This window comes from Canis lupus, chromosome 8, assembly GCF_011100685.1.
Source record: "Canis lupus familiaris isolate Mischka breed German Shepherd chromosome 8, alternate assembly UU_Cfam_GSD_1.0, whole genome shotgun sequence".
In the NCBI taxonomy this organism is placed as follows: domain Eukaryota; kingdom Metazoa; phylum Chordata; class Mammalia; order Carnivora; family Canidae; genus Canis; species Canis lupus.
In genome coordinates this window covers 54,360,317-54,386,334 of record NC_049229.1, presented here as the reverse complement: position 1 = coordinate 54,386,334, position 26,018 = coordinate 54,360,317, and positions in this window count along the sequence as shown.

Below are 26,018 nucleotides of genomic sequence, written 5' to 3'. Positions count from 1 at the left end.
TTGGAATATGGTATCTAACAAGTGTAAGTGATGTCAAATAAAGATAAATTTGGGCTTGGTAGGGAGAGACTGTTTGAAAGGATTATTGCAAGTGGTAAACATGGGAAAGCTATTGGAATAGGGAAGGGGGGCTATTACAGTAGGAAGAACACTCTGACCATAACATCTATAAGCATCTCAAGAGTAAGGCAGAAAGGATGCTTCTTTTATGGGGTAGGAGTAAACAAGGCTACAAAGAACCAGATATGGGGAAGTGGGATGAAAAGATGGTGTTATGGGATCATAGATGAGAGAATGCTTTACCATGAGGCCAGTCTCAGGAGAGGCTGTGTCTTAGTCTGTTCCGGCTGCTATAACAAACTACCATAGAGTAGGAGGCTCATGGAAATTTATTTCTCACAGTTCTGGAGGCTGTAATTTCAGGATGCCAGCATGGTCATGTTCTGGTGAGAACTTGCTGCAATTTGGAGACTGCCTACTTCTTGTTGTATCCTCACAGGAGAGAGAGCAGAGAGAGGAAGCAAGCTCTCTCCTGACTCTTCTAAGGGCACTGATCCCATTCATGAAGCCTTCCCCCTCATGAACTCATCTCATCCTAATTACCCCCCAAAGCACCCACGTTGTAGTATCATTACGTTGGTGGGTAGGATTTCTACATATGAATTTGGGGAGTATACAAACTTTCAGACCATAGCAGGCCATTAAGGAAGGGTTACATACAGGCTCAGGCTGAGAAGTAGAGCAAAGTGTGAGAAGGGAGCCTTGACCAAAGCTTAGTTAACAAGCATTTTGCTTCGGTTAATGAGTGGGAACAAAACAGTTTAGCTAATCATTTAAAAGGTGAAGAATGGAAACTTGAAGTGTCTGTGTCTGGCCTTATCGTGGGCAAACAAGGGGGGTATCCATGAGTCTTATGTAGGTCAGATGAGGAAAGATGGTTCTTTGGATTAATCATTTCCAGGAACACAAAGGGTGGGAGGATTCTTACTCTTTGTTCTTTTCCAAGAACACAGGGCTCAGGTAAAACTTAACATTATCAGTAAAAATAATTATAGAGGTATCAAGGCTGTTTGTTTAAAATCAGATGTTCCAGAAATATCCAGTTTGAATGGAATCTCTTTTAATGTTTGGACATGGTGTTTTGGCTTTTAAGTAATTGGGCATTTACTTTTTTTATAGAAATCCACAACACAACACCCTTCTAGGGTGCCATTAGAATACTGCATTAACCCGACAAAGCCCTCAATTTAAATATATTATAGTGAAAAAGTAATTGTCATGGTGAGGAAACCTCTCATTTATGACCAATTCAGCAAATATCTATTGAGTGCCTACAGTGTGCATCCTGCTTATTACCTACATATTTATGCAGACAAATTCCACCAACACTCAATTCCCCAAATCCAACTTTTCGGTAAAATCTAGCTTAAACAGCTAGTTCAAGCAACCCTACAATAAACATAATTTATATACAAAAGGAACTTTGTCAAGGAAAACTGTTTCTTTTCCCCCTGTTACCATATCTTCCTCTGGGTTGTTTCTATGTGAGTTTTACCAAAAGATATTTCTTAGCTGCTGGAAAAAAATATTCAGGTATCTTTAGAAAATTCCTGTTAGAGAATATATGCAGGCAAAGGAGCATAAGAAATCACAGAAGAAATTAAAGTGATAAAAAATTAATTACAATTTAATCCCTAAAATGCTTTATAACCTATATACACAATGTACTGAGCCAATGTAATAAGCAGTATACATTTTGATAATCCATTTTTAAATATTACTTTTAAACTATAATCTCCTTCAATTATGGAACAAGAATAAAGCATCATTAAGCATGTAACAATGGAAGGGTAGACTGGCTGAGTTACATGTTAAAAAAGCAAACCGCCCCCCCCCCCCCCACCAAGTAAACACTTAGAAAGGGCCCTCCTGCCACTCCACCTACCCCCTAATTATGTTTCTCCTTCTGCTCTCTCCACCCACCACCCAGAATTATTTCAAAGGAACTAAAGCTCTTATTTACTGAGTTACCAGAGTGTTAATCATGTCTAATGGTTTTAACACAAAAGCAGCCAAACTTTAAATGTGTTACTTAGAAGCCATTATTGCCTTGCCTCCTTTCGTCCATTTGGATTTCTCCTCCTGTCTCAAAATTCCCCCCTGATTCCAGTAAACCTCCCTCCCTCTATTGAAATTACATCTTTTTTCAGTAAGCCTGTTTTGGGGTAAGGGTGGTGGGGGTGTGTGCACAATTTAGGAAAGGCACAGCAATAGTACAGACTGTTGGCTTCAGGAAGTCGCCTTATTTATCCCTATGTCACCATCACCACTGTAGGGAAGGAAAAATTTTCCCTCTACCCTTTTAGGGTTTTTCCTCTATGCTTTAGAATTAAACTGACATAAAACAAATTAACAGAAGAGAAGCACACAGATTTACATAAATTTTATGTGACATGGGAGTCCAAATAAGTGGCAAAACGTAAATGCTTTTATACTGCATTGAACAAAGAGAGGCAATTGTGGAAAGGTAACTAAAATATTCCGAAGACTAAAGGAAGGTAAGAATTATTTTGACAAGGTCTGTTTGTACAGAATTCTCTCGGCTTTGGCTCCCCACTGAGGAATGTTTCTTTTCCCCCAATACAAGGAGAATATCTTTCACATGGGAATTTTTAATCTCCTGTGTTCAGACAGAAAAGAGAAGATTAGAATGCCTTTCTTTGCACCTGCTGTGTTTCTAGTGTCTTTAGCTCAAAATAATCCCTATGCCGAAGTAAGAAATATATTTCAGGGTGCATATGCTGCCACTCTTTACCATCTAACACAGTGCCTGACCCCTAGTAGATACTCCATCAATATTTATGAAGTGAGTGGGGAGGGAAGAAAGGAGAGAGGAAGAAAAGTAGGCAGGCAGGTGATGTTACTCCTCATTAAGAGGATGGAGAACTCCCACTTCTTGGGGGGAATTTACCAAAGAGATCAAGCAGAAAATAAAGATACTGGGTGGCTGGGGAGCTCGCCCACATTTCCTATTTCCCTCCTGCTCTATAAATGTTTGCCCTACAAGGGTAGATATGAAGTGGTTGGTCCTAGGACACAAAGAAAAGTCAGCTCTGGAAGTCTCTGTGGCCAAGCTGGTCTAAGAATTAATTGCTCTCTCTTAAACAAGTTCAGGGTTCATTAGCTCAGTGATGCGGCAAGGGCCTTAGGGCTCCTTTCTCTGGACTCAAGTACTATCGTCCATCATCACTGGCTAGGGACAGTTAAGCAATACAGCGTAAATAGAGCTGGGGTGCAGAGTTTGTTAGCTACAAACACTAGAAACCACCTACAGGTCACTGTTTGGTTTTATTTCCCATTCTGTATAATTTCCTGAGAAGGTATGGGGTAATCAGTAATTACTTAGAATACAATGGTCAGAGTTAATTGTTCCTCTTCCAACTGTGTCAAGAAAAAAAAAAGAAAGAAAAAGAAAAAAAAAAAAAAACAAGGGAATTAAGAGAATTGAGCCTGTAAATGGGCTTTGTGTAGCAAGAGGCATAAAATAACACTGAGTACTTTATTTAGGAGTTTGTTTGTTTGTTTGTTTGTTTGTTTGTTTCAAAACGCTTGGTCATTGACCAATACCTTATTTCTACAGAATACCCTTAGGGGATTGGCCTGGTCATTTTGCTAATCTTTCAAATCTGTCAGGAAAAAAGAAGGTTGAGAGCGTTTGGTGTCCCAGATTTATCACTGTGAGTCACTGAATGAGTGAGCTGTGCCTGTCAGACCAACCTAACCTCTATTTCCACAGAGAAGTCACCCCAGAAGAAGCTGAACATGGCAAGATGTTCTTCACAGGTAAGCCAGCAAAGGCAGGCTATTATTATTGTTCACTGTTAGTAGTCCACACATTTTTGAGAATTAAGTATCCAGTCCCTCCTTCACTCCACAGCTTCAAAAACAGTTAACAAATCCTGGGGATCCTTCTAGTTTTCCTGTCCTAAGAATTAATTATTAATAAGAAAATGTAGGATACAAACTCAGAGGTAGGAATAAACATAGACATTGTAGATACAAATTTGCCTATACATCTTACATGATTCTGTGCATCGGCATATGATGTAGGAAAGACGTTTGGGTTTGAAGCCAATGGCCAAGAAAGAATATTGGAGACATTTTTGGTGCAAAAAGATGATTAATTAAAGCACGGGGAGAGGACCCATGGGCAGAAAGAGCTGCACCAGGGTCATGAGTGTGGGACCCAGGAAATTTAACAAAAATCCCCTACCCCTGGACAAGCAGAGCAGGACTAACTCCATTTTGTGCTACACCTGCCACCTCCTGTATGACCCCCACATAACCTGCTTATTGCTTAAGGCGCTGCCCCACCCTAGTCCAGCCGCTGGGCACACCCTAATGGGAAATCGGCTCATAACAATGTAACCCTGCCTTGTGCCCGCCAAAACTGCGCGCCAATTCTGACCAAATAGGCCAGCTCAAACGGATACTATAGGGTAAGATGTAATCCAATTGGCCACCTGCGTGTGGACCGACATGACTGTGCAACTTTCTGTGTATCCCATTGGCCACTGGCCCCTATAAAGCTGCCAAGCCTCTGAGTCTCGGGGTCCAAGTCCCTGCTCTGCTGTGTCGGGTGTACTTGGACCCAAGCTCAAGCTTGTAAATAAACCCTCGTGTGTTTGCATCGGTGTGGGCTCCCGGATTCGCAATCTTGGGCACAACACTGAGGAGTGGCCCATTATACACTTTCAAATTGGGAGGGGGGTAGGGATAGCATAAGTCTCAGAGGAATGTTGGAAGCAAGGATACAGGACCTTGAGGAGCTAGGTATTGTTGGGAAAAGGTCATTTATTACTGTCTAGTAAAACCTTAGTCATGAGACTCTTCAGATATATATCAGTAGGTCATATGCTTGGAGGATGATTGCCAACATGTATCTTGGGGTGGGTGAACAGAGGTGAGATAAAGGAAGTTTCCAAAGGAATTTTTAAATGTTAAGGTAGATTACAGGGTCCTGGAGGATCAGGCTAAAATTGCTTTTTGCTCTTAGCAAAGTATTAACATCAAGGCAGCTGAGTCTCTAGAGGAATATCACTGTCTGTTTCGAGGACTTGTCAATGGGCTCTAAGTAGTGAGGAAATTACTTAATTAATAATTTTTCTTCTGCCTTTGTTTCCCACATCTATATATATAGAGAGAAACACACACATACACATAACCTTCAAAGTCATGACATGCCAGTGTAACAACCTAGACTGCAAAGTCAAAAATGTGGATACCAGTGACATCTTCCCAATATACCTCTGTGTAAAAATCTTTCCAGTTCTAATTGTATCAGACTTCAATAAAGCATTAATTTATCTTTATAACACTCTGTGTCTCCAACCTTTTAAATAATTTATTTAAGGGCTGTGTTACTGTTGTAAGCATTAATTTCTTGTTAACATCTTGCACTTTTCCAGTTGAAGATGTGCCTCTCCAGACTTACATTCAGTCCCTGAAACTTCAAGAGCTCATCCTCTGCTAAATGAGACAGTGATGTTTAGGATGGTGACAGGAGAAGTGTATGAAGAATGGCCATAAAACAGAGAAAAATCTACTCCTATTCCTTTTAGCAAAATTTCAAACATCTGTGTATGGAATGGCTCTTTCTGAATGCCATTCTTAATCTTAAAATTTTTGTTCTAGGAAGTCTGAAGAGGAGGAGAAGGTAGAGATATCTATATATACCAAGAAAAGCAGATTTTAAACATCTCCATGAAAAGATAGAAGTAATCCCTTGATAAGAAGCATGCTGAAAATTTTTTAATCTGATAATATAATTAAATTATCCCAATACAAAAGAGAGAAGCCTCTGTGGAAATGTTATTATTAATAAAAAGCCTAAAATCCTAAAATTGTGTTGTCTAATATGATAACCATTAGCCATATATGGCTATTTAAAGTTAAGTTAAAATTAATCAAAATTTAAATATCAGTCCCTTAGCTGCACTAGTAAAATGTCAAGTTTTCAATTGCCACATGTAACTAGCAGGATTGTTTTGGGAAGTGCAGATACAGAACATTTCCAACATCACAGAAAGTTCTAATAGATAGTACTGTTCTAGAACATGGGAATCTTTCTAGAACTACTTTGAAATCTAGATGAATAATAAAGAGTTAAATAAATGTTTCCAACCCACATTAAGTTAAATCATGGTACTAAGTGAATCTTGAGTTATTATCATGATGTCAGTGTCTTTGAGACATTCAAGAAGGCAAATATACCAGATGAAAATGAAAATTTTAAATGAAAAAGGTTCTGGAAATTATAGACTAATCAAGTTCATGTCTTTTACAACACACCCATACCAATAGCTAATGAGAATATTGGTATACTCACAAAGAAAAATGTGATGATTCTTAAGAACTAGCATGAGCTTAAGACAAAATACACTCTCTTCTCTTTGTGATAAGGAAATTTGATAAGACAATACAATCTTACCAAAGACTTCAGCAAAGCTGTAACAAAGCTCTTAGGACACCTTTTGGGCAAAACGAAGAAATGTTTGCTGGCTGATAATACCATTACATGTTTTCACAAAGGGTAGGACATTGGAACCTAAAAGATATTGATTAAAGTACCCACGTCTGTCTGGAGGGAGGTCCCAAATACAGACCTAAGGGTCTAATTCTTGGTTCTATCCTATTCAATAACTTTATCTAAAGTTTAGATTAAGACATAAATGTCATACTTATCAAATGAAAGATGACAGAAATTTTCGCTGGAGGACAGAATCAAGCCATAAGAGATTCTTAAGGGAATGGAAATAAAAGAGAGAGAGAGAGATGAAAAATGACATGATAAAATTTAGCAGGAATAAAAATCAGACACTCTATTTAGTATTCTGGGCTATTTCACCAGTTTGTACCACTACGTAAAGTGAGGTTCAGAAGGTCAAGTCCAAAAGGCTCCAGTTGACCTCTGTACTCTCTATAAGCCACGAAAATCTGCTTCATTTTATTAATCAAATTGTAATTTGAGGCTGCCTTGAGAGAACTACACTGATAAGATCAAGAGAAGTCACAGTCACCCCAGATTTTCTATAATTTAGGTAGAAGGAGAGCCAGAGCCTTAGAGCCCAGCCAGGAGGGAAAGAGAGGGAGTATCAGGGCTGGAAGGCTGCCTAAGGAAGCCCTCCTCAAAGTCTCCAGACTTCATGTTCTGTGTTGTTTCTCATGGTTTCATCTCCTCATTACTCCTCTAAAATAATTTCATCATAGTCTTAACTACCACAATATCAATGTATTCCCTTTAAAAGCATTGGAAAGACATTCTTTTAAGAGATTGCATTGCTTTCCTGACCCCTTTCTCTTCTGGAAGTTATATTTAAAGGAAATATTAAAGACGGAGGGCGGATCTTCAGAAAGGTGGCTAGGAGAATAAAAGATTCAGAGAAAAAAATTCCAATTCAGTTCAGCATAGGACAAAGACGAAGAAAGAGAGTGGAAATGCACACAAATTAATATGCTAATTGACATGATATAAATTCCAAATGCAAGAAGGAAATAAAGTGCTTTGGAATTGTCATTTATGTAAGGAATAGAGATTTTTATTTAGCCTCTAGAAAAGACTGATAGAGGACATGATAGTGAGCTTCAGCTATTTGGAGGGCAATTATAAGAAAGATGAATTAAATCTATTCTGTGTTACTCCAGAGGATAGAATAAGGGCCACTGGGTAAAAGTTATGGGAAGCATATTTCAACTCAATAGAAAGAAGGATTTCCTAATAATTAGTTCTGTCCTAAAGTGAAATGAGATCCCTCAATAGAGCAATCATCATTCTCGGTGGGATGTTCAACAGAAGCCATATGTCGGTGGCACTTGGGAAAGACTCCTGCTACTGGCAGAAGATTGAACCAAATGACCTCTAAGAACCTCTGTACTTCTGAAAGTATATGACTTTGTTTTCTACTTCCTCTCACCTGCTAGGTAGAAATCTAGGGAGTGGCCTGGCTATTCAATATAGGATCATAAATCAGATTTTCCACTGTTCTCTACCCCCTCACTGTCTCCAAGCAAGATAATGTAGCCACCCTCTCAAAGCCTGCAATGTGGGGGAGGTCATGATGTATTAGATTTTTTCTGTGTCTTGGATTTTCTTGGCTTTTATATAAACAACTTAATTTGTCTCACTTTCCCTCCTCCTTGGATACAACACATAGCATTCATTTAACCCTTTTCTAAGCATTAAATGTACCATCCAAAAGCACAAGGAGAGGGATCCCTGGGTGGCACAGCGGTTTAGCACCTGCCTTTGGCCCAGGGCGCGATCCTGGAGACCCGGGATCGAATCCCATGTCGGGCTCCCGGTGCATGGAGCCTGCTTCTCCCTCTGCCTGTGTCTCTGCCTCTCTCTCTCTCTCTCTGTGTGACTATCATAAATAAAATAATAATAATAAAAAAAAAAAGCACAAGGAGAGCTTATAGTACAAAATATAATAATGCAAACTAAGATACATGTGGCAATTTGGGACTTTGTTTAAGCGTTTGATTCAAATAAACATTTGTAGAGTAATTTCTTGGGTATATATATTCAATTACTTATTTAAAAACACCTTTATTTTCTTAAAAATGGCACCTAATTAAGGATTTAGCTGAAGTACTAAGATTCTTGATGTAGAATTTGAAATTCTATTTCATTCAAAGTAATCTTTAACACCAACTATTTATAAAGTTTATTGCTAATCACTATGGAAAATACAAAGATAGTTACAAATAAAGCCTCTGTAATGAAGAAGCTTACAGTCTAATGATATGCAAATACTTAAAGCCTCCATAGAGTTACGTATCCTTTGGAGAGAAAGTTCACAACTGGCAAGGGAATATCAAAGCAAATTTCCTACAAAAGAAGGGCAAAAAGCCATACCATAAAGGTCCGTTAATCCTGGAATAATCTGTTTGTTCTTCATTCAATAGATGTAAAGAAGTCAATAAAGGCTTTTGTGCAGTAGTCTCATAACAAAAATTATATTTAGGGAAGATTAATCCAGTAGCCATGTATATGCTATACAGAGAGAGGAAGGAATAAGCTTGTTGATTCTGGTTGGAGGGAAACTACATGAAAAAAGTAAGAATAGAAGGCTAAACTGAAGACATCATGTGGGTTAATCAATAACATTTGGAAATTGATAGGAAATGATTGGAGAAGTCCCTGAACTCAAAATGGAGAGGATGGATTAAAAGAATTTCCAGGAATCACAGGCTTGAATAAGCATAAAGAACTTGTTGAGTGGAATAAACAAAGAGAGATAAAGGAGGACCAGTTATATGCAGGTAGTAAGGGAAATTTCAGATAATAAGATCCAAAGTGTGTGTGAAGTATGGTTAATCTAATCCAGTGCTTCGTCATGGTAGTTTAATTGAATATGGTGACCATTGGCACTGACAGGGTGGGAGTATTGGTGGAGAGTTGAATTCCCGAGTGTGAAAATAGAATATCAAGTTAACTGTGTGGGAAATGAGAAGGAGATTATTAAGTGGGGAAGAAGAAAGAAATCCAATCATTAAGAGATCTGAAGAGAATCTAGGAGACGGGGATCCCTGGGTGGCGCAGCGGTTTGGCGCCTGCCTTTGGCCCAGGGCGCGATCCTGGAGACCCAGGATCGAATCCCACATCAGGCTCCCAGTGCATGGAGCCTGCTTCTCCCTCTGCCTGTGTCTCTGCCTCTCTCTCTCTCTCTGTGACTATCATAAATAAATAAAAATTAAAAAAAAAAAAAAAGAATCTAGGAGACGGGATATACTAACCATGCCTGTTTGTATTCTGTATTCTCTGACGTTCTGACATCTGGGGCCTTGCAACTCCTTGAGAGACTGTTTCCCCTGACTATCCAATTCTTAGAGACTATAAAGGACTTTCCTGCAAGTTCTCATTTCATATGAAAACCAATTCATCCAAAACCCATACCCCTCAATCACCTCACTTATCTGTCCCTACACTCTAGGCCAAGATCTATTTGCCCTAATCATTCCATAGTGGGGGACCAGACAACTCAAGACAACCTCTGCTCTTCAGAGCCTGCTGAAATTATTCTCTTTTTTTCCTTTGAATTCAGTTTGCCAACATATAGTATAATACCCAGTCTCACCCCATCAAGTGCCCTCCTTAGTGCCCATCACCCAGTTACCTCATCCCCCCTTCCACTCCCCCTTCTGCAACCCTTTGCTTGTTTCCCAGAGTTAAGAGTCTTTCATGGTTTATCTCCCTTTTTAATTTTTCCCACTCAGTTGTCCTTTCCCTTATAATCCCTTTCACTATTTCTTATATTCCACGTATGAGTGAGACGATATAATGATTATCCTTTTCCAATTGACTTATTTCATAGCCTAATACCTTCCAGTTCCATCCACATCGAAACAAATGGTGGGTATTGTTCTTTTCTGATGGCTGAGTAATATTCCATTGTGTATATATACCACATCTTCTTTATCCATTCAGCTGTCGAAGGACATCGTGGCCCGTTTCATAGTTTGGCTATTGTGGACATTGCTGCTGTGAACATTGGGGTGCAGGTGTCCTGACGTTTCACTACCTCTGTTGTCCCAGAGTGTTGTCCCACTCTTTTCAATGGCAGTTATCTTCTCATCGTATGGCCTCACTACACCTAAATAATAAACCAACATTATAAGACACTAGAGATGACTAAAAAGAGAAAGGTATAAGTGGATAGTAAGAATGTTAAGAGGGGGCAACATTTTAAATGAATATATTAAACTAAAGGAAGAAATTACAGTGTGTCAGGAAGATTGGAAAATCTTTATAAAATAGAACTATCACTTGAGAAGTACAAGGAAGGTTGAACTGGATGTTGGAAGAAATATACCAAACTCTAAGTTGGCTCCAAACTTCTAGGGAACACCAAAGGATTATAAGAGTAAGAAATTACCGGATATTTATCTAGTATTTATTTGTCTTGTGGGAGTGAAACATGGTTTAAATTAAACCTCAATAGAAGTTTCAACAATGTGTATATAGATTAAATAAGATTTAAGCCCCCCTGCAGGAGGTTACCAGAAATAAAGTAATGAAGGAAAACTCAGTTTCAGTTGTTATGACCAAAAAGAAAGGGTATTAGAAGTAGGTTTCTAAATGACACTATAATAGGGTGAAAAAGGGGTGGCGTATGTTGTTGCATTAGTAAAACAGGAGTATTAAAAGAAATAAGTGTATGAAAAGAGATGGAGGGGGAAGGGTTGGTCCCTGTGGCCCAACTATCCATAAGAGGGACTACAAAAAAGGGGTTCATGCTGCCGCAGGGAGAACACCAAGTAAGCATAACTGCAATCCTAGAGGAATTCAGAGGACAATTCAGTAAAAAGTGTGCCACGTAAGATCTCTGTGCTCCCTAATAGGCCTCTCCACACAATAGTCCAAGACCAAGGAGAGTACTTACTAACACTCTTAATCCAAGTAGAGCCCTGAGACTATTTGTTTATGGGTATAAATACAATGTAGATATCATCTATGCTTAACAGTGACCATAGTTGGGATTGGAGGAGCTGAACTTGTAGAAAATGTGAAAGACATTACAAAGTCACCAGATATTTATCTGGTATTTACTTACCATGTGGGGGCGATTTGAAGCTTAAATTAAAGCTCAGCAGAAGCGTCAGCTATGATGCCATAGGGATGTATTTAGCTTTGAGAGGTTTTGTTTTTAATCTCTGAAAGGGAAAAACAAACATTTCATAAAAAGTAGCCTTCTTCCCATCTCAGCCCTTATTCTATCTCTAAATATATAGATGACATTAAAAAGTAAATGTAACATATCAGAATATTTACAGAAATGCTATGGACCAAGGAGAAAGAAGGGCAAGGTAGGCAGATTAGGAGTGCCAATTGGCTCATGGGCAGAGCAGGTTGAGATATGAAGTATGATGCTCAGGGAGGTCTTACTGAGAAAGAAAGACTTGAAGAAATGCTTAGAGTAGGGGAGGGGATGAGCAAAGTGGCTATAAGGAGAAGCACTTTATAGATGCCAGGCACTGTGTAAAATGCTTCACAAGCATGAGCTTGTTTTCACCCCTATGAAACATTTACTACCCATTATCAACCCTTGACAGAAGAAATGGAGTAGAGAGAGGGTAACTAGCTTTGCCAAGTTCACACAGCTAGTAAAGGACAGTCTGGGTGGGGACCCAGGCAGCTTGATCATTAAAGCCATTGCTTCTTTCAAAGCTCCTTCTTTCCCTTTAAGCTCCAACCTGAATTTCACCACACTCCACACTGTCATGTAGAAGGAGGAAAGTCCAGAGAATGCCAGCAAGTTGGTTACAGGAATGTTAGTGCTGTATCAGTTCACAACCTCTACCACAGGGAAGGAAAAGAAAGTCTCGAGCACCAAAAAGAGAGCCCCATAGCCAGGCTATCACCTTCAATGCACAGTGACATCACTCCTGTGAGTGTGGCCGACTTGGGGTCCTGGAATGTCCCTGGAAAGAGGCAGAGAGGAAGTGAGCTTAAGTGAGAACTTCGCCTTAGTCTCTCAGAATACCCTACTTCCTCATTTTTAAGGGACTGCCCATTCATTCATTCATTCTTTCTTTCTTTCTGCAATGGCTGGCTGCCTCTTATGGTCACCACACCTGGCTACAGTTGCACACAACAGACATGGCCCCGGTGCCCATGGTATGTCCAGTTCAAGGGAGTGAAGACAGTGAGAAGGTCACCTCTGATGGAGGAAAGGGGAATCAGGAAAGAAATTGTAAGTAAGTGATTCACAGCATTCTAGAGGAAAATATTACCACCTAAACACATGCAAAGATTGGAAAATGAATTCTAAGTTTAGAAACTTTAAACTGAAAAACGATTTATTTTTGAAGAGAAAATTTATGGATTTATCACTTTTAAAGTATCTGGAGTTAGAATCTGAATGTAACATATGGCCAGTAAATTAGTTTCCCTGAGTGACTGCCCTGCAGTCATCCTACCCCTCAGTGAAGATGTTGTATTGTGGTAGAATGAATTGAGATGGAGACCTGAATCTCTCCCTCCTACATCCGGTGGATTATCCATGGATTATCCAGCAAGTCTGCATAATCACAAAAAGCCCTTAAAATCAGGGACTCACTCCCAGCTGAGGACAAAAGGGGAAGTCGAAGAGATTCAAAGCATGAGAAAGACCTGTTGTGCTGTTGCTCATTTGAGGATGGAGAAAGCAATGTGATGCGGAATGCAGGGGTCCTCAAGGAGTGGAAAGATGCTACAGCCCTACCACCAGCAAGGAAATGGGGACCTCAGTCCTATGACTACAAGGAACTGAATTTGGCAGACAACCTGAATGATCTTTTTTTTTTTTTTTTTAATTTATTTATGATAGTCACAGAGAGAGAGAGAGAGAGAGGCAGAGACATAGGCAGAGGGAGAAGCAGGCTCCATGCACCGGGAGCCCGACGTGGGATTCGATCCCAGGTCTCCAGGATCACGCCCTGGGCCAAAGGCAGGCGCTAAACCGCTGCGCCACCCAGGGATCCCCCAACCTGAATGATCTTAAAAGCAGCTTCCTTCCCTGGAGCTCTGGGAAGGAAGACAGCTCTGCCTATATCTTTATTCCAGCCTTGTGAGACTCTAAGCAAAGGACCCCATGAGCCACACTGTACCCAAACTACTGATATACAGCACAGAGATACAAGTGGATATTATTTTAAGCTGCAAAATTATGATAATTCATTACTGTAGCAATGAAAATTTGATATAAGGGCACCTGGGTGGCTCAGTCGGTTAGGCATCGACTCTTGATTTCATCTCAGGTCATGATTTCAGGGTCCGAGGATCGAGCCCTGAGTTGGGCTCCATGCTCAGTGGGGAATCTGCTTAAGGATTCTCTCTCTCTCTCTCAAATAAATAAATAAATAAATAAATAAATAAATATTTTTAAAAATTGATATATAGGTCAGTGTAGCACTATGGCAAATCTACTCTATGTTGTCATATACTCTTAAACTTTAATCTCAGATCATAAAGGGAGCTAGTTACCATACCTCTCAAAGCATGGATTTAGGATACTAAGCCCTTAAAAAGGAGGCATGGTTTCACTGTGAGAATTAAATTAGCTGAGATATAGGAAAATGACTAGCATATCAAACTTTTTTTTTTTAATTAACTGAACTCCATATTCAGATTTCCTTAGTTTTTGCCTGATCTAGGAAAGGCCTTTTTTCTGTTCTAGGACTTCACATGACATTTAATTGTCATGTCCTTTCAGGCTCCTCTTGTCTGTGACAGTTTCTCAGACTCTCCTTTGTTTTTGAAGACTTAGGTAGTTTTGAGGAGTACTGGTCAAGTGTTTTGTAGAATGCCTCACTATTGGAATTTGTCTGATATTTTTCTCATGATTAGACACAGTAATGGGGCTTGGAGAGAAGACACCAGAGGCAAAGATGTCATTTTCATCATATCACATCAAGGGTACATGTAGTTGACATGATTTATGATTGTTGGTGTTGACCTTGCTCCTTTAGCTGAGGTAGAGTTTGTCAGGTTTCTCTTCTGTAAGTTCACTCTTTTATCCCCCTCTCCATACAGTGCTCTTTGGGAGGAAGTCACTCTGTGCAGCTCATACTTTAGCACTAGGGAGTTATGCCCCACTTCCTTGCAGGGGACAGCAGAGGGGTGGAGGGAGAGTATCTACAAAAATTATTTGGAGCTCTTCTTCATGAGAGATGCCATTATAAACCTTTAACACCCTTAGTGCACTTTTAGTTCTCAAAGGCTTCCAAATTCTGATTTTACAATATCATCTTCCTCTCTCTGAATACAACCCAAAACCTGATTAGAGAAAACAGGATTATCATCCAAGGGGAGAATTTGTAATCTCTCTGAGGAATGGGGCACTGTTGTACAGATAGTAATTTTCAGATGACATCTGTTTCAGTCATTATCTTTCTCCCAACAAAAGTACATTTGATTCAGTTCAAGGTTTTGAGGGGTCATACAACTGTCTCTCAACCTCTCATTCAGCCTGTTACTCATGTCCAGATGTCAGAGACTTCAGATCACAATCTTCAGCTTTGAAAACCGATGTTCTCAAGAGTGCTTCAACACTGTGTACTTTTGACATAAGCAGCAGGACAAAGAACACCTACAGCATTTCATTCTCTGTCTATATTAGTCTGGACTATGGTGGCAGTCCTTGGCACAACCATAATAAGCTAGAGGAAAGAGTAAAATTAAAGTTAGAACTGAATGGACAGGAGAAATGAACTTTCCAATTACAGTGCAGGATAGAGAATAGACTGACCTACTTGCTGGTTCCAAACTGTTGATCTGCAACTCTAAGCCACCATCCAGGGCACACAGAGTGTGGAAATTCCATGAGAGAAGTTATCTTTGCAGTGTCTCCAGCCTTGTCTTGAATTAAGAGGACCAGAAATGCTGGGAGACACTTTCTGCCTACAAAATTGTGTTAGCCCCATTTGTGCATTAGAGAAATTGGCCAGCCCTGGCAAGCTCTTGGAGGAACATCTGTGTTTCCAAGGCTTGGCTTAGTGAACCCCAGACCTCCCCATCAGTGCTGTCATTACCCACTGAAATTCAGAGCAATATCAGGTGTTGACAGTCTCTCGGATTTTCCCACCTAAAAGAAATCTGCAATTAAAATATGGGCAGAGGACAGGAAAGGGAAGAGAGGTGCCAAATAATTTTTATGGAACATTTAATATAAACAACCCAAAAGCTCAGGTATAAAAAATCAAGAGCTTGTTCTAGAGAATAAAAATTCATTCATGGAAGGTGAAAATGGAGAAACAAGAAGATCTCAAAATTCTATGGAACTGACATCACCAGCTTTTTCCTAGAATTATATAGTCAACTATCTTCTTAGTTGTTTCTAAGATATATCTTAAAAAGATACAAAACACAAGAAATATCCTCAAAGGTTTACTATAGTTGTCATCATTCACAATTAAGGCATGAGCCCTGTTTAAGTCTGTGAACACATTTTCATCAGTTTCAAGGCTTCCTCAACAGTCCTTACAGCTCATGGGTCCTGAGATCATTCAAAAGAAGATAAACTTGGCTTACTGGCTCACACTTATCCTTGAGGGTAAGAGATAAGGTATATGTAAAACATGCATTAAGATACTGCATGCCTATCTCATAGGTCTATAATATTTTTTCTTGATATATATATATAATATATATATAAAGAAACTCTTCCTCCAGTACAGTATGATATAATTATGTCCCTATTCCAGGCCCTCCAAAAAAAGTAAAGTGATTACTCACATCTTAGGACATATTGTGGGGCAAGTGGGGGGTATTATAAAGAAGAATGGGATCATTTGGTTATTTGCCCTACAAATGTTGCCCTTTATCCTAGAAAGTCACTTTGAAGTGACTTCCCTGAGGGGCTTCAAAGTTCTTGATATCTTGTGATCAACAACAACACAATAACTTGAAATTATAGTGTCACAATGCTGTTCTAAACACTGTGCATGTGTTAACTCACTTCATATAACAATATTGAGAAAATTGCTATTGTTATCCTTGTTTTACAAATGAAGAGAGTGAGGCACAAAGAGTTAAGTAACTTAATCAAGATTACATAACTAGCAAGTGAAGGGTTGAGTTTTGACATTGGCAATCTGCCATGAGAGCACATTGTCTTAATCATTCTACTGTTCTTTCCTAGGAGCCAGGCTTATTGGTGATGTGAGGGTCACTCCCCAAGTAGATTTTACTCACTGAGTAGAAGACAAGACAAGAACGAAAATATGACAACTTGAATAAATATCCAGAGCAGTTATGAACTGATACCTAAATGCTTAGGTGGGAACTCAGAATTTCAACTGAAGATATGTTAAGACACTGAAGAAAGAGAAGTGATTGTTCAGCCATCATCTGAGCAGAACCACTTTTCAACATGGATAATCCTAAATTTTATCTTAAGTGCATGTTCCATTGTTGTGGTCCCCAAACAGAACTGGACTCCCTAGGTATCAGGGTCCAACAGAGAGAAAACACTCTCTTTAGGCAGGTGTATTGCTGAGAAAGGGGCATTTATCTTTGTGAAGCAAAGTAAAGCTGTTAGTAGAGTATACACCAGGTCAGTAAACCAGAAAGGTTTGCAGACAGTGACTTGGGCTTCTGGATAAACCAAGGGTCCACCTAAAATGTGGCCTGCTAAGGATTGTTTAAACCTATGCACTGGCTCATGGAGTTGGAGAGGAGGATTCTAATCATAACTTGGACAATGGAAAAATTGAGGGAAGAGTGGTGACAGAGAAAACATAGGGCTCTCCTCTCTGCTCATTTTTCTCCTTGTAGCAAGTGAAGGTTTGGCTGGGTTTTCAGTTTTCTCTAGATTACAAAATGAAAACTTCCTACCAACAAACTTGTTGTTGTTTTTTTTTTTTTACCTGAAAGTCCTACCACTGCTCTTGACTCTGACAAAATGAATCTCTTCAGTCTTGCCTCCAGGCCTCTGTCCTTTCCACTCCCTCTCTAATATGCCTTTCCCCACATTGTATTACCCTCACCTCTTGGCCAATTTATCTACTCTTCCTTCCAGTCTTAGTGGAGCAACACAACTGACATCTACTATAAACTATTTAGGGATGAATAGAAGATGATGAAACAGAACTTGCAAGTTTAGGCTTGCTTGGTTCAAAATTTGGGTGATAAGTGGAAAATGAGGCCACGGGCTTTAATACATTAAATGGGTTGAGAGAAATGGGTTTTCTGAGATGAGGAACCCCAAGCATATTTGTACTCTAAGGGAACCTGGGCTCCATTTGTTGGACCAGAGAGGGAGATTAAACAATCAAAGGAGAGACTGACTGCAACTGAAGGATCAGAGAAGGAAAAGTTAACCTTGGAAAAGAGGAGATGGGGTTAGCAGAATCTTGGAGTGAAGGCCCACAAGACGTTAGACAAATTGGGGAAATTTGAACATCCTCTGACCCGCCACAGCCACTTCTAAGCAAATAGTATTTTCTTACCTTCATTATGAAGATGGAAATGTGGGGTTGAGAAGACAAACATTCCTGTCTTGGGGCTATAAAGATAAAAGTTATGCTGATTTAAGTCAGGTTGTTGAAAATGCTCATGTAAAGTGCTTCATATGTTTGACTTGAATGCCAAATGTAGTCCCTGAAAATAAAAACACAAATGTATGTTCTAAAGTAATAAATATGCTGTAGATGCCATCAGATTTGAGCCAAAGGTAGGAAAGATACAATGTAGAAGTGTAGACTTTTAAGTACCTCATTCATTTCTCTAGGTGGATCAGAAAAAAATCAATGAATTGCCCCTGAAGACCCATGAATATTTTCAGATACCATAATAAGGGAGGCAAGTTACTTGAAATTTTTAAAGCTTGAACCCTAAGCACATGATATATCTTAAGGTGTAAAACTACACAATTTCACAGAAGGAAAAATTCTGACCTTAGCAATATATGATGTCCCAGTGGATACGAGGATTAAGTGTCTGAACAGGCAGTTGTAATACAGCAGGGAAGTTACAACAACCACTGAGGCATGAAATGTGAAAGAAATAATAAAGCGTGTTCAGGTTATAAAAGGCAGCATTAAATGTTTGCTGATGTGATTGTAAGAGCTGAAGGTTTACCCATGATACATTCTATACACATAAAAGAAAAGGATGAGATCCTGTGCAGAGTATGACACTGCTCAAATACGAGCCAGAAAGAATAAGGGGGACACAGGACTAATAAGCTGATTACCAAGAAAGCAGCAATGGAGAGATGCACTTGATAAAGCAATAGGAAAAAACCCAGATGGCAATTTGAGGATTTGTAAGGCTCCGAAGAAGCCAAATGAAACTGTCAAAGAGGAACATTTTCATCTGCCAAGCCAAAGCAAAACAATGGGAGAAATGGCAGGAGTGCTGGGGATTTCTAAAGCAGATGTTGTTGCTGGTTCCGGGCCTGTGTTTCTGACTGGATCCAGTTCTAGAATGCATCCATGGCACGTACCACTGCTGAGGTCTGACTAGGAGACACAGCAGAGTCTTCTATAAACAGCACAGGTCAGTGCACAAAAGAGAAAGGAAAAGAGATCAATACTACACAGTCAAGTTGTTGAAGTCAATGAAGGAAAAAAACTTTTGAGTTCAGTTCCTGGATCTCTTCTGTGCTGTTAAGTCTCCATCTAGGCACTTCGTCTCTTGCGGTCTTGCTCCTTCATCAGGGATGGAGAGTCTTGGTAATAAGTACTTACTGTACAGAAACTCCACTAGGGTGGTAGAAAAAGTGTGACATAATCAGCCATTTTACTCCTTGTTAAAGCAGGCTATATAGAAAATTGAATAACTCCAGGAATCGCACTTGAAAAGTGAGTATTATAAGAAGATTTTAAGATTAAGCAAAAATAATGGCTTTAGTCCCTGTCTCAGGATGTGGGGACCATATGAGTCAAAGGAAACCAAATTTGACAATGTAAAAATGAAAGCACTTCAAAAAATAGCTTTGCTACAGAATTCTCAGTGGTAGTCCAGGCTTCAAATGAATACTTAATCTTTTGGGAAATCCATCCCAGTGGCAAATCTAAAACAGTTGATGTTCATCCCCACTGAGTCTAGACACAAAAAAAGTGGGGACTCTTGTAATGCTTTTGTATTCGATAGGATACTTCTATTGTAAGCAACAAAAACAAATGTGCTAACTTAAGCAAAAAGTAAATGTATTAGAAGGATGTTGGTAAGAGAATAAAGAACCATGCTCAGGCTTAAAACCTGGCAGTTCCAAACACGTAAGCAGCAGGAAGTACTCAAAGAACCTCTGCCACTGAAAGAGTTGAACCCAACTATTTATCCTCCTATGTCACTCTACCCAAGATTCATAGTCCCAGAAACAAAGTCTGCTGAGATTAGCTTGGGTCATCTGTCTGACCTTCAGGTAGAAAAAGGTAGGGAACTTTGATGTACAGTTCCCCCAAGATCAGGCAATTGAAGAGAGTTAATTCCCTAAAAGAATATCAAGAACTGATACAAAAGAAAAAAATGGATACTGGATAGTAGAAAACAAATAAAAAACAAGCATTTGTTTCAATTAAAAAAAATTTTGACTTAAGAATTTTAATGCAGAAGCAACTATGGGCTACTGTTCCTAATACATATTAAAATCGAATAAGGCAAATACATTGATGGTTAATTTTATATGTCAACCTGACTGGATCATGAAACGTGCAGATGTTTGGTCAAACATTATTCTGGATGTGTCTGTGAGGGTGTTTCTGATTGAAATTAATCTTAGAATCCTTAGACTCAGTATATCATATTGCCTTCCTTTTTTTAAAAAAAGATTTTATTTATTTATTCATGAAAGACACAGAGACAGAGGCAGAGACACAGACGGAGGGAAGAAATAGGCTCCTCACAGGGAGCCCAATGTGGGACCAGATCCCTGGACCAGGATCATGCCCTGAGCAGAAGGCTGACGCTCAACTGCTGAGCCACCCAGGCATCCCTGTATTGCTTTCCTAATGTAAGTAGCCTTCATCCAATCAAGAGGATCTGAATAAAACAAAAAGGCTGACCCTCCCATAATTAAGAGGGAACTCCTTTTGCCTTGAGCTGACAGGTTTTTTCCTGCCTCCAGACTTGAACTGAAACTTCAGTACTTTCTGGATCTCAAGGCTGCCAGCATTCAGACTGGAACTCACTCTATTGGCTCTCTTAAGTCACCAGTTTGGAGATTGCAGGTCTTGGGATTTGCCAGCTTCCATAATAGTGTGAACCAATTTCTTAAAATAAACAAACAAACAAACAATTGATTCTGTTTCTCTAGAGAACCCTGACTAACACACTCACTTTCTTAAAGTAGAGATATATAAGTACATGTTTTCCTCCCCTGCCATATTTAGAGTAGTTTGCCTTATTCTATAGTCATTTCTTTGATGCTATGTATCATTTGTCTTTCTGCAGTAGGCACTGGACTTTAAAACTAGAAAACTAATTTTAAGTACTAGTTCTGACATAAATTTAATCTTGTAAGAACTTGTAGCCTTCAGTTTTCCCATCTGCCAGACATGGACAATAATAATTATACAGCATGATGGCTATGAGAAATAAATGACATAATTAAAGAGAAAGTGTCCAGCTGATCCTAGTAAACAGTAGGTGTTCAACTAATGTTTATAATACCCAATATGGAATATAAATCATATTGTCTACTTTCTTGTCTACATTCCCTAAAGAGTTAGGCATAGTAGATATTTGATAAATGTCTGTGGGCAAAAATGAAATATGCCGATAAAAACTCTTTCTTTCGTTTCTAAAATTATACACACTGGTATATGCATGAAATGAACTGTGAATGTGTAGAGTTAACCAAATGATATCAACCACGAACACATGGCATGTGATCTCAGCACAAAAATGAGCAATTGGTGAACAGCACTAAAGACCAAATGGACCTAACAGACATATACAGAACATTCTATCCAAAAACAGCAGAATACACATTTTTCTCAAGTGCACATTGAACATTTTCTAGGCTAGACCATATGTTAGGCCACAAAACAAGTCTTAGCAAATTCAAGAAGACCGAAAATCATACCAAGCATTTTTTTGACCTTGTGGCATAAAACTAGAAGTCCATAACAAGAGGAAAACTGGAGAATTCATGGAAATTAAACAACACTCTCCTGAATAACCAATAAATCAAAGAAAAACTTAAAGGGAAAATAAAAAAGTTTCTTGAGACAAATAAAAATGGAAACACAACGTATCAGAACTTGCAAAATACAACAAAAGCAGTTCTAAAAGGGAAGTTTATAGCAATAAAGGCCTACATTAAGAAGCAAGAAATATCCCAAATAAACAACCTAACTCTACACCTTAAGGACCTAGGAAAAGAACAAATTGACTCCAAAGTTAGCAAAGGAAAGGAAATAATAAAAACTAGAACAGAAATAAATGAAATAGAAAACAGAAAAAAATAATAGAAAAGACTAACCAAACTAAGACTTGGCTCTCTGAAAAGATAAACAATGGACATCTGGGTGGTTAAGCGCCTGCCTTCAGCTCAGGGTGTGATCCTGGAGTCCTGAGATCAAGTCCCACACCGGGCTTCCTGCATGGAGCCTGCTTCTCTCTCTGCCTATGTCTCTGCCATTCTCTCTGTCTCTCTTATGAATAAATAATATCTTTAAAAAAAAAAAAAGAAAAGATAAACAATATTGACAAACCCTTAACTAGACTAACCAAGGAAAAAAGAGACTCAAATCAACGAAATCATGAATGAAAAAGGAGGAACAACCAATACTACAAAAATTCAAAATCTTAAAGGGCTATAAACAACTATGTGCCAACAAACTAGATAACCCAGAAGAAATGGAAAAATTCTTAAAAATGTACAATTTACCAAAACTGGACCAGGAAGAAATAGAAATCTGAGTAGACCAATAACTAGTGAGAAGATTGAATCAGTAATTAAAAATCCCCCAAGGAAGAAAAGCCCAGGACTAGATTGTTGCACTGGTGATTTTACCGGGCATTTAAAGAATTAACACCAATCCTTCTCAAACTCTTCCAAAAAAAATGAAAAGGAGGAAACACTCCCATCTCATTTTACAAAGTCAGCATGATCCTGACACCAAAACCAGAAAAGAAAACTACTAGAAAAGAAAACTACATGTTAATATTCCTGACAAATATAGATGAAAAAATTCTCAGTAAAATACCAGCAAACAAAATTCAGCAGCATGTTAAACAGATCATTCCCCATGATCCAATAGGATTTATCCCTGAGATGCAAGGATCGTTCAACATATGCAAACTAATCCATGTGATACATCACATTAATAAAATGAAAGAAAAGAACCATATGAACATCTCAATAGATGTAGAAAAAACATTTGACAAAATTCAACATGCTTTCACAACAAAACGTCTTAACAAATTAGGTATAGAAGGAACATATCTCAACATAATAAAGGCCATATATGACAAGCCCACAGCTAATATCATACTCAATGATGAAAGATTGAAAGCTTTTCCTCTAAGATCAGGAACAAGACAATATTTGCACAACATATATCTGATAAGATATCCAAAATGTGTAAACACATACAGCTCAATAGAAAAAATAATAACTCAATTTAAAAAATGGGTTAGGTACCTGAATAAATATTTCTTCAAAAGACATACAAAAGGGCAACAAGTACACAAAAGGATGCTCAATAACACTAGTCATCAGTAATGTAGATTAAAACCACAATGAGATATCACCCCTTGCGTGTTAGAATCATCATCATCAAAAAGGCAAGAGAGAACAAATGCTGACATAGATGTAGAAAAGGGGGACCTTTGTGTACTGCTGGTGGGATTGCAAATTGGTACACTACTATGGAAAATAATATGAAAGATCCTCAAAAAAATAAAATATAACTACCATACCATCTAGCAATTCCACTTCTGGAAATATATCCAAAAGAAATGAAAACACTAATTCAAAAAGATGTGTGCACACCTATGTTCATAGCAGCATTGTTTACAACCGCCAAGACATGGAAACAACCTAAGAATCCATCAGTGGATGGTGGATGAATGGATATGCAATGCAACATTATTCAGCCATAAAAAAATCAACAAGGAAATCCTACCATTTGCAACAAAACGGGTAGACCATGAAGGCATTATGCTAAGTGAAATAAAGACAAACACTATACAATCAATCTCACTACTGTATGGAATCTAAAAACAAAACAAAACAAAAAACTAACTAATTAGAAAAGACCAGATATGTGGATACTGGATGCAAAGGATCATGTCAGATGAATTAGAAGAAAGGGGTCAAAGGTACAAACTTCCAGCTTTAAGATATATAAGTACTAGGAATATAATGTACATCATGATGACTATAGCTTATGATGTTATATGATATATGGGAAAGTTAAAAGAGTAAATCCTAAGAGTTCTTATCATGAGAAATTTCTTCTTCTTTTCTCTTTCTTTTCTTTTTACTGTATCTGTATGAGAAGATGGATGTTAGCTGAATTTCACAATTTATGTAAATTTCACAATATATGTAAATCAAACCACAATACATATAAATCAAGCCATCATGCTGTACCCCTTAAACTTATACAGTGTTATATGTCACTTATTTCTCAATAAAACTGGAGGGAAAAAATGAGCGATTTTTTAAGACAACTGCAGTCTTCTAGGAAGAAGAATTCAACAGCCTGCTAATAAAAGTGTAATCTTTAAGATAAATGACAAGGCCAGTGCTATGGGGGGGATGTGTGTTAGGAAAAATTTTCTATCATCTTCAAAAAAATCAAAATTGAAGTCATGCTGATGATATCTTAAATGTTATTAACATAACTCTAGTGAGCATGCCTTATTTTTCTATCATCACCATGGATCACTTCTCAATGGAAAATAATCAGCTGACAACTGGGAAACATAATATTTGTATCTCATATCTCAGGATTTTAGGGGTCAACTATTCTAGTTTAATCTCCTTTTAACTATTCATTTGAATTGTGCTTATATAACCTGAAAATAAACTTTTTGTCATGTCAAATAACAGATTTGATGGAATCATTTAGTTATTTTGGCCTTATGAGGACATAGCCACAGAGTAAGATGCACAGTAGTAATTCCTAATTCCAATAGTATGATTGTTTTGTATGACTATCAAAATCTGAAGGCAGTGAAAAGAAAAATATCCATAGAGTCAGAAAATATAAGTATAAAAATTCTTTAAGAGTATCAAATGCTTTGATTTTAAGAAAACTGAAACCGGAAAGAATATGAAGATTTCCAATTTTTATAGGACTGGTTTTGAACCTGATCCAGATTTATCTGACTCATTCTTAAATTCAGTCTTTCAGAAAATACTAATTAAGCATCACCTTGTGCCAGGCATTGTTTAGAAGCTGTACACAGACAGAAAAGGACAGCACTCTCAAGAAACTTGTAGTGAAACAATAAAAAATAAAAAAGTAAACAAATAACTAAGAAAGTCCCAGATAATGAAAAGTGCTATAGAGAAAACAATTTGGGATCATGTATCAGAGTAATGTGGATGCCTCTTCAAAGGGAGTTGTCAGCAAAGAACTCCCCAAGAAAGTGACATTTGAACCCAATCAAAGATCACGAAGAATCAGCCTTGCAAACACCTGGGTGAAAGATATTCTAGGCAGAGCCACAGCAAGTGCAAAGTCCTCAGAATGACAAACACTTGACAGATTTGAGGGACAGAGAGAAAGCCAATGTGGTTGGAGCATATGGATGAGGAAGAAAGCGGTGACACAAGATCGAGGTATTTACAGCCATGATGAGAAATTGGGACTTTATTTGCAATGCGGAGGATATTCCCAGTCCTGTGCTCTCACAGTCCAGTGTTCCCCATTATCATGAAGCTGAACATTTTCTGGCAACAAATGACTCTACTTCTGGAAAAATAACTAAAAAGCAGGTTTGGCTCCTTTGCTAAAGAATTTCATTTATCTGTAACATGAGGCTGTGCAGTAAGCCAAATGATTCCATAAAACAGATTCCCTCAGATGGCCCAATCCATTTAATCTACCAAAGGGGTGCCATTTGTTTCCCCTGGGCTGATGCAGAGTTGTATGTCCAAGTTGGACATTATGTAGTCGTCTGGGAAGCAAAAACCAAGCAAGTGAGTAATGACGGATGGCTTGCCTCTGAGGAGAATACTTCCTCAATGAATCTGCATCAGCTGTGCTGGGCCTTCCAGCTTCTTCTCTAGAACAGGGCCAACTCCACAGGCTCCTTAGAGACAAGAGTAATTTTTGCTCACATTTTTTTCCTGCCTGAGAAACAGAGAGAGACAGCTCTGTTTTAAATCAAGCCCCAATCCAAGGCTTGCCTCCATCCTATAATGGCTAAATGAAACAAGTGAAAGTTGTTTTGACTTACACCCAATAGAGTTAGAAATTCATTCAGGCATTCAGTGAGCAGTTGAGGCAGGCGGTGACCATGGGAGTGGCCAAGTTAAGGTCTATCTCAGGTCATCCCATTTTCCTCAGCT